This window comes from Passer domesticus, chromosome 22 (genome assembly GCF_036417665.1).
Source record: "Passer domesticus isolate bPasDom1 chromosome 22, bPasDom1.hap1, whole genome shotgun sequence".
NCBI lineage: Eukaryota > Metazoa > Chordata > Aves > Passeriformes > Passeridae > Passer > Passer domesticus.
Window position 1 is genome coordinate 870087 of NC_087495.1, and position 7148 is coordinate 877234.

General features: G+C 50.4%; 1 long non-coding RNA gene across 1 annotated transcript; it reads left to right on the forward strand.

Annotated features, from left to right (window-relative positions):
* The first annotated feature begins 4342 nt into the window (after positions 1-4342).
* On the forward strand, positions 4343-6827 carry LOC135285274 (uncharacterized). Its single transcript, XR_010350214.1, has 3 exons — positions 4343-5659; positions 5877-6139; positions 6739-6827. It is a non-coding gene; the product is annotated as an uncharacterized LOC135285274 (long non-coding RNA).
* Positions 6828-7148: the final 321 nt, after the last annotated feature.

Sequence of the window (7148 nt, forward strand, 5' to 3'; positions counted from 1 at the left end):
GGCACTGCCAGGGATCCAGGGGCAGCCACAGCTGCTCTGGGCACCCCTGCCAGGGCCTGCCCACCCTCACAGCCAGGAATTCCTTCTCAATATCCCATCTATCTGTCCTCTGGCAGGGGAAGCCATTCCCCCTCGTCCTGGCATTCCAGGCCTTTGTCCCAAATTCTTCTCCAGCTTCTTGGAGCCACTTTAGGCCCTTGAAGGGGCTCTGGGGCCTCCCTGCAGCCCTCTCCAGGTGAGCCCCCCAGCTCTCCCAGCCCTCAGCATCTCCATGCTCTCAGTGCCCAGAGGCAGCCTGGAGTTTTTCGGTGGCACAAAGGCTGAACTTTTTCCTGTGTGTAACACCCTGTGGATAATTAGGGAGGTTGTGGCATCCAGGGCAGGTCTGTTTACCCTCTGGATGCAGGTCCAGACACAGGGAGAATTTTTGTCTTACTATGGTGGCAAATTGAGAAAGACAAAAACGATGTGTTTTGTGTAAATGCATGAAACAAATGTCTAGAAAGAAAATGTATGTAATGAAATGTATATAATGAAATGTGTACAATGAAATGTACTGTTGTCAAGGAGCCAGAGGGCTCCATGCTTCCTGAGGGACCACAATGATGGCGTGGCCAGAGAGTCAGGGGTACCCCCAGCCCCATGGCACCTGAGTGAGGGGAGCAGAGCAGCACCAGCCCATGGGGAGGGGAATCCAGAGCCTCCTTCATGGGGGGCTGGGGATGGTGAGGCAGATCCAGCATTATTCACACACCAGGGCCAGGATCAGTGGAACCCCCCCCCAGCCAAGGAATGGGCACAGCTGCACTGGGGGCCAGCAGAGTTAATCCCAGGCAAGGACCAAAGGCTCAGGTTTGGAGTGAAACACAGCCCTTGGGCCAACAGGCAGGGAGGGGAGGGGGAGGCTCCAGGTGAGGCTGGCCCAACCCATTAGTACTCCCAGGGCCTTGACAAATCCTCCTGGAAATGAGGCATATCCAATCCTTAGCAGGGAGCAGTGGTCCTTGATTCGTTTGATTTTATCACCAATCTGTTTTCAAAAAAAAAAAAAATCCCAAATCCCTAGATCTTGGGGTCTTGACATATTAAAAAAAAAAGAGTAAAACCATTGTGCCTCTGTATTACTTACTTCGAAGAATGCTTTGAAAACACATCCTGGATGCCTCCAATATAAAATATTTCCTCTCAGGCTTCGGGCTCTTGCTTCCTGACTCCCTGAGCTGGGCAATGACAGCAAATGGCACTGCTGGCCACCCCTCCACTGCCATCTGAGCCACGCCATTGCCACTAATCCCGGACATAGGAACGTGCAGCTGGAGCCCCTCTGGAACTCTGCTCCATCTTTTGACTTTGAAAGCTCACTTCAACTACACAAAACCATCAATAAAATGAACCAGCTGGTACCGGGACACAAAGGCTGACAACGGTGCCTGGTAGGACACAAAGGACACCCAGTGGGACAAAAAAGTCCTGGCTGGGCTCTGCAATGTGGGGCCGTGGGAGGGGGAGAGCCCCCCTCACCCCCTCCTGGTTCAAAGGGCAGAGAGGAGAGAAGGGCAATTAGAGCTGGCAATTGCCTTCCCCCAGCAGCCCCCCTGTGTCACTGAGAGACTGACAGCCCAGGGAGGAGGGGACAGTGCAGCCAGCCCCCTTCCCTGGGACATGCCACTGCTGTCCTGGCATCCATTAGTGCCTGCACCGCTGAGAGCCTCCCTTGTTCATTTCCTAATTCCTTCTTTAATTGCTCAAGCATCTGGGCCTGATTCGTCTGCCCAGTCTGTTTCATTTAAGGTGCTTTATCTTCCTGCCAATAAAAAAATCTGACCACAAAATATCCCCATCAGTCCCCTCTAGCCAGCAAAACCAGACCTTGCCATGTTCCTGTGTGGGGACCTGCTCTGAACCAGGGCCTGGGTAGGAGCTGGGGCCTTCCTGGAGACCTGAAAGTGCCTCTTTTGGCAGGAAAATGGCAGGAATACCTTTCAAGGCAGGGAGATTGAACAAGAGGACTGGGAGAAAGCCACAGGGGAAGAGCTTTTCCTTATGTGATCATGGAATCATAGAATCCCAGAATGGTTTGGGGTAGAAAGGATTTTAAAGATCATCTCATTTCAACCCTGCCATGGCTGTGGTGATGAGAGAACCTTGGGTGAGCAGAACTACCACCCAGCTGCTCACTTCTCAAAAAAATTGAGGGAAAAAGGGGGTAAAAAAACTCATGGACTGGGATAAGATGGGGAATTCACCAGTTACTCTCACAGGTTTAAACAGACACAATTTTGGGAAAAGTAATTTAATTTATTGCCTTAAAATTTGGGGGATGGGAAACAAGAAGACAAATATCAAACCAACATGTTTCCTCCTCACTTCCCAGTCATTTGTCAGATTCAGTTTTGCTTCTTCACTCCAAACTCCCCTAATCAGCCCCCTCCAAAAAAATGCGCTGCATGGGACATTGAGAGCAGCAGGTCAATGTCAGCACAAAGGGGTTTTATGCTCTTGCTCCTTCCTCCTCACCTTTCCTGTGCCCCAGCACGGGAACCCCACAGGCTGCAGCCCTTCAGGAAAACCTCCTGCAGTGTGGTCCTTTGTGGGCTGTGTTTTTATCAGGAATATCCATTTTCCCCACAGTGATTTCCCATGGGATGTTGTGTGAGTATCTGCCATGTAATCATGGTCCCATCCACATCTGCAGGGAATATCTGCCCTGGTCTGAGTCCTCCTTGGGCTGCAGGGAAAATCTACAGCCCTATGGAGTCTCACCTGCTCCACCTTGCTGCTCCTCTTTCACTTCTCACTTTGCTCTTTCCTTCCTCCCATCTGGCATCTCCTTCCCTTTCTGAAATGTTTCCACAGAGGCACCATCAGCTTCACTGGTGGCTCAGCCTTGGCCACGGAGCTGACTGGGACCAGTCCCTTGAGGGGGCTCTGCTGATTGGGGCCCCCCGCTGCACACCTCAGCCCCCCCAAATCCTTCCTGTGAAAGCCCATGTGGGATGGCAAGCTGCACCCCCAAATTCAGCTAGGGAAATGGGATGGGAGAGGAGCTCAAGAAGAAGGAGGAGTTTCTGGAAGAAGGAGAGGTGTGGGGGGCCCTGCAGGTGCTGCAGGAGGGAAGGGGCTCTGTGTGGGGGGAATTTCCCACAAGGCTGAGTTCCAAAGTCTTCATCAGTCACCTTAGTGCCAAAAGCTGTTTCTGGGCAGGGAAGGAAAAATAATTCAGCTGGAGAGTGCCTGGTGGGCATTCTGGCTCTCTGCTGAAGGACAAGCTGTGTAAAACACCTACAATGCAGCTTTCCTTGGCTGGCTCTGGACAAAAATGCAGCCAGACTGGGAAGCTCAGGACCTGGGCAGATCTTTGTGGTGATCTGCAGCTGAGTGGGGGGAGAAGCCTGAACAGCCCCCAGCCAGCTGTTTGTTTTGGTCATTCCCCATCCCAGTGACTCCTGCTCAGAGCTATTCCACGGATTGACCTTTGCAGCCCTTTGGTGTTATGAAACACAAAATCCTTTGGCTGCAGTGCCTGCCTGATGTTCCCTCCTGGCTGTGGCTCCCTGGGTCACAGGGATGCCCTGGGAGTGGGAGGGAGAGGCTGCCCTGGAAACCACAACATCTTCTTGCATTCCTTCTGAGGTTTCTCTAAGCTGGGACCCAGTGGAAAAGCATTTTGTGGAGGCTACTCTCAGGCCCCCCAAGGATGGGCATATCAGTTGTTTGGCTTAATAAGTAGGTTTTAAATCAGAATTGGTCACTTAGAGCTATAACATTGTGTGGTTTAGCTGCTTGCTTAGCTTTCCTTTCTTAGTCTGAGTAGCTGGATTTGCAGAAGCCTCAAGTCACAAGCTCTGAACTCTCACCCAGATGTGCTTTTTGGAGGAACGGAGTTCATTTTCCCAGCAATTTTCCTTGTAGCTGGTACAGAGCTGTGTCTTGAATACATTAGGAGGATAATGCTGATAACACACTGCTGTTTGAGCTGCTGCTGGGCACTGCTTTCCCTAAATCAGGAAGGGTTTGGACTCCCAAGCTCTGCTGGCTCAGCAAGTGCTCAGGAAGCTCAGAGCAGGAGATAAGGAGGCTCCAGCCACCAGTGGAAGCCGCAATTCCACAAGATAAGAGAAGTCAATGGCCTCTGTGTGTGGAGACAGAAAGAGTCCAGTAAGGTGTTAGAAGACCACAGACCAAAAATCAGCACTGGAGGCATGAAGAGCATATGCACAAACTGTGAGGGTGTCTCGCAGATCTCTTTTTTCAGGGCCTCTGCAGAGACACCCAGCTCCAGCTGCTCCCATTGCTGTAGCACTCAAATATTTCTTTTTTTTTTTTTTTTCTGGAATAGGATATATGAGACTGTGATGATGGGAGCCAAGGATGAGGAAACTTTTTTACTGTTTGACATCCCAGGTGGGACCCAAGCCCGCAATCTTGGATCCTTTAATCTCCAAAGATCCATTACCAGCAATGTGTGAGCTCCCCTGGGACCTTTGGCATGGGAGACGGTGGCTGTTTAGGAATGGATTTCTCCAATTTAGTGCTCCCATGCTGCCCCTTGCTTCCTGCTCACCCTCCACCTGTGGGTGTCTGAAGAGGACAATTGGAGGCATGAAAGATAAAGATGGTGGATTGAGACAAGAACAATTTACTGAAAACAGCCATGAGATAAGAAAATGAACAGTAACAGCAACAATACTAAAGACAAAGGATATAAGAAACTACTCACGTGGAGAAAAATCACCCAATAGTAGACAATACCCAACCACTTCCTCGACTGAAAGGGACCCCTTTCCCCCTTCTCCCAGAAGAGTCCCTTTCCCTGCTCCCAGCAATTCCACGATGTGGTGCAGAACAACCTTCCAAGCTACTGCAAAAATTAACACTGTCCTGGTCAGAACCAGGACCCAGGCACCGAAGGATGAATGTTAAAATTCCATCAGGAGATTTGGTGAAAATACTGGAGTGAGTTTCTCTATACTGGGGGCTGGGGGGGTTGAACCCCTCTCCTGCTGCTTCCCCAGGATGAGCCTGATCATCACAAGGTACACACAGAATAGGATTTAAATCCCTAGAATGCCTCCTAGTTCCTGAAAATGATGGGAAAATAGACCCAGCACTGAGAAAGGAATGCCTTTAATGGAGGGAGGTACTACAAAACTGGGAAGAGAACCTTTGGCACAGCAGGTCTATCAAAAAAGCACACAGATATTTCATATGGAGGAGACTGGCCATTTATAACCAGAGATGGAGCCCCAGCAGAGCAGTGGCCACCACAAGGGACCTTTGACAGCACAGACTCACATTTCTGAGGCAGTGACTGGGTTCCCAGGACAAAGGGATTGTTGGTCTCTGTGGAATACCTGGCCATGAGGCCACCATAAAGAATATTGGTAGCAGGGACAGAAGAAAACCAGAGTTCCCAGAAATGGGGAATGACGCAACCATGAGGAGCCTGATCTACTCTAATCAGCAAGGACGTGGTCAGCAGCCCCATTCACCAAAATCCGGGCACAGCTGGGGCACAGGCACAAGTTCCACTGGATATTCTGGGCACTGTCAGATTCTGGGCTGCTGTTGGAGATACTGGAAGGAAGGAATGGTACAGGGGAGAATGCCCCTACCTATGAAGATCTGAAGAAGAAATAGGACAGCAGGATCTCCTGAGGTGCATTATCCCCTGGGTCTGGAACGTGACTGGGTGCACAGCCACGCCCTCCACTTTGGAGAGCATGTATGATGTACTTTATAAATTATATTGTATTGTATTGTATTATATTATATTATATTATATTATATTATATTATATTATATTATATTATATTATATTATATTTATTATATTTATTGCATTATATTAATAGAAGTCAATATCAATATTTCCAGTTCATAGCATGTAATGGATACCCACACCACAGCTCCCCATTTTCCACTGCAATACCTCTGGAGCCAGGAAATCACCAGCAATCCTCCCTCTGGCTGCATTGCTGGACAGATGCTGTGCTGCTTGTGGAGGGGTGAGGCCTGGCCCATTAATCTGTCCTCAGAGAGGCTGGCAGCTGGATTAGTGCTTCAGATGCTCTTAACATCTGCAGCTGCAGGACAGCCCCAAATTCCTCAGCTGGAAGCCGGAGGTAGCAGCAAGGCTGGTAAGAGCTCTTTTCTGGGGGGTTGGGGATTGAATTGCTGCTGCCAGGTAGATGGATGAGGGAGATTTTATAGCAGATTTTGTGGGAAAGATGGTGGTGGTTCTATTATCGTGGCACTTCCAATCCTGTCATGCAGTGCCTTGGCTGTGGGTGTGATTCCCAAGGGTAAGAGGGTGTTGGCTGTGTAGAGGGAACGAGGCAAAGGAGCCTTGCAGGGGGGATGGAAAGACCCTGTGGAGGAGCCACAGTGAAAATGTGTCAGCCCTGAAGGCCTCAAAGCTTCAGTTTCTTGTGTTTGGAGGTGAGGATGGCCATGGGAAATGGGAGGTACCAGAACCTGGGGGTAAACACAAGATGCTGCCAGACCAGAGGCAGAGAGAGGGAAGGTGCTGCTGAGGACTTTTGTGGTTACTGTGGTTTATCTCATAGAATGGTTTGGGTTGGAAGGGACCTTTAGGACCACCTCATTCCAACCCCCACCACCCCCATGTCCCCAAAGCCAGTCTTGTGCCTGCAGCTCTTCTTACCTGAGCTGAGCTTTGTTACCCCTTTGCTCTGACTGCTTTTTTCCTGCACCAACTCTGTTTTCTTTATCACAGGGGTTTATAAGCCCTTTATTTGTGGGGACCAGCAGCGCAGGGGATGAGAAGAGCCTCCTGAGCAGCCATGGAGGGGTTACAGCTGCGGGTAAGGATGCCCTCGTGCACCTCCCACTATCCTCCAGAGTGCCTGGCAGAGAAGGTGGAAGAAATCCCAGCTCCATCTCCGTCCTGTGAGCCTGGAGCTGGGAATGACTCCCTTGTATGTCACTGTGGGAGAACTCCAGGAGGCTGGTCAGCATTAAGCCCAGAGAGTGCCTGAGCTCCCAGCTTAGCTCTCCATGTGCCCTCCCCTTGAGCTGCTCCCAGGCTGGCTGGAAGCACTCGGGGACTGGCCCTCTCCTGCTTAATCGCCTCCTGTTCAGATGTCAGGAGGAGATGAAGCTGCTATAAATAGATGGTGAAGCCCT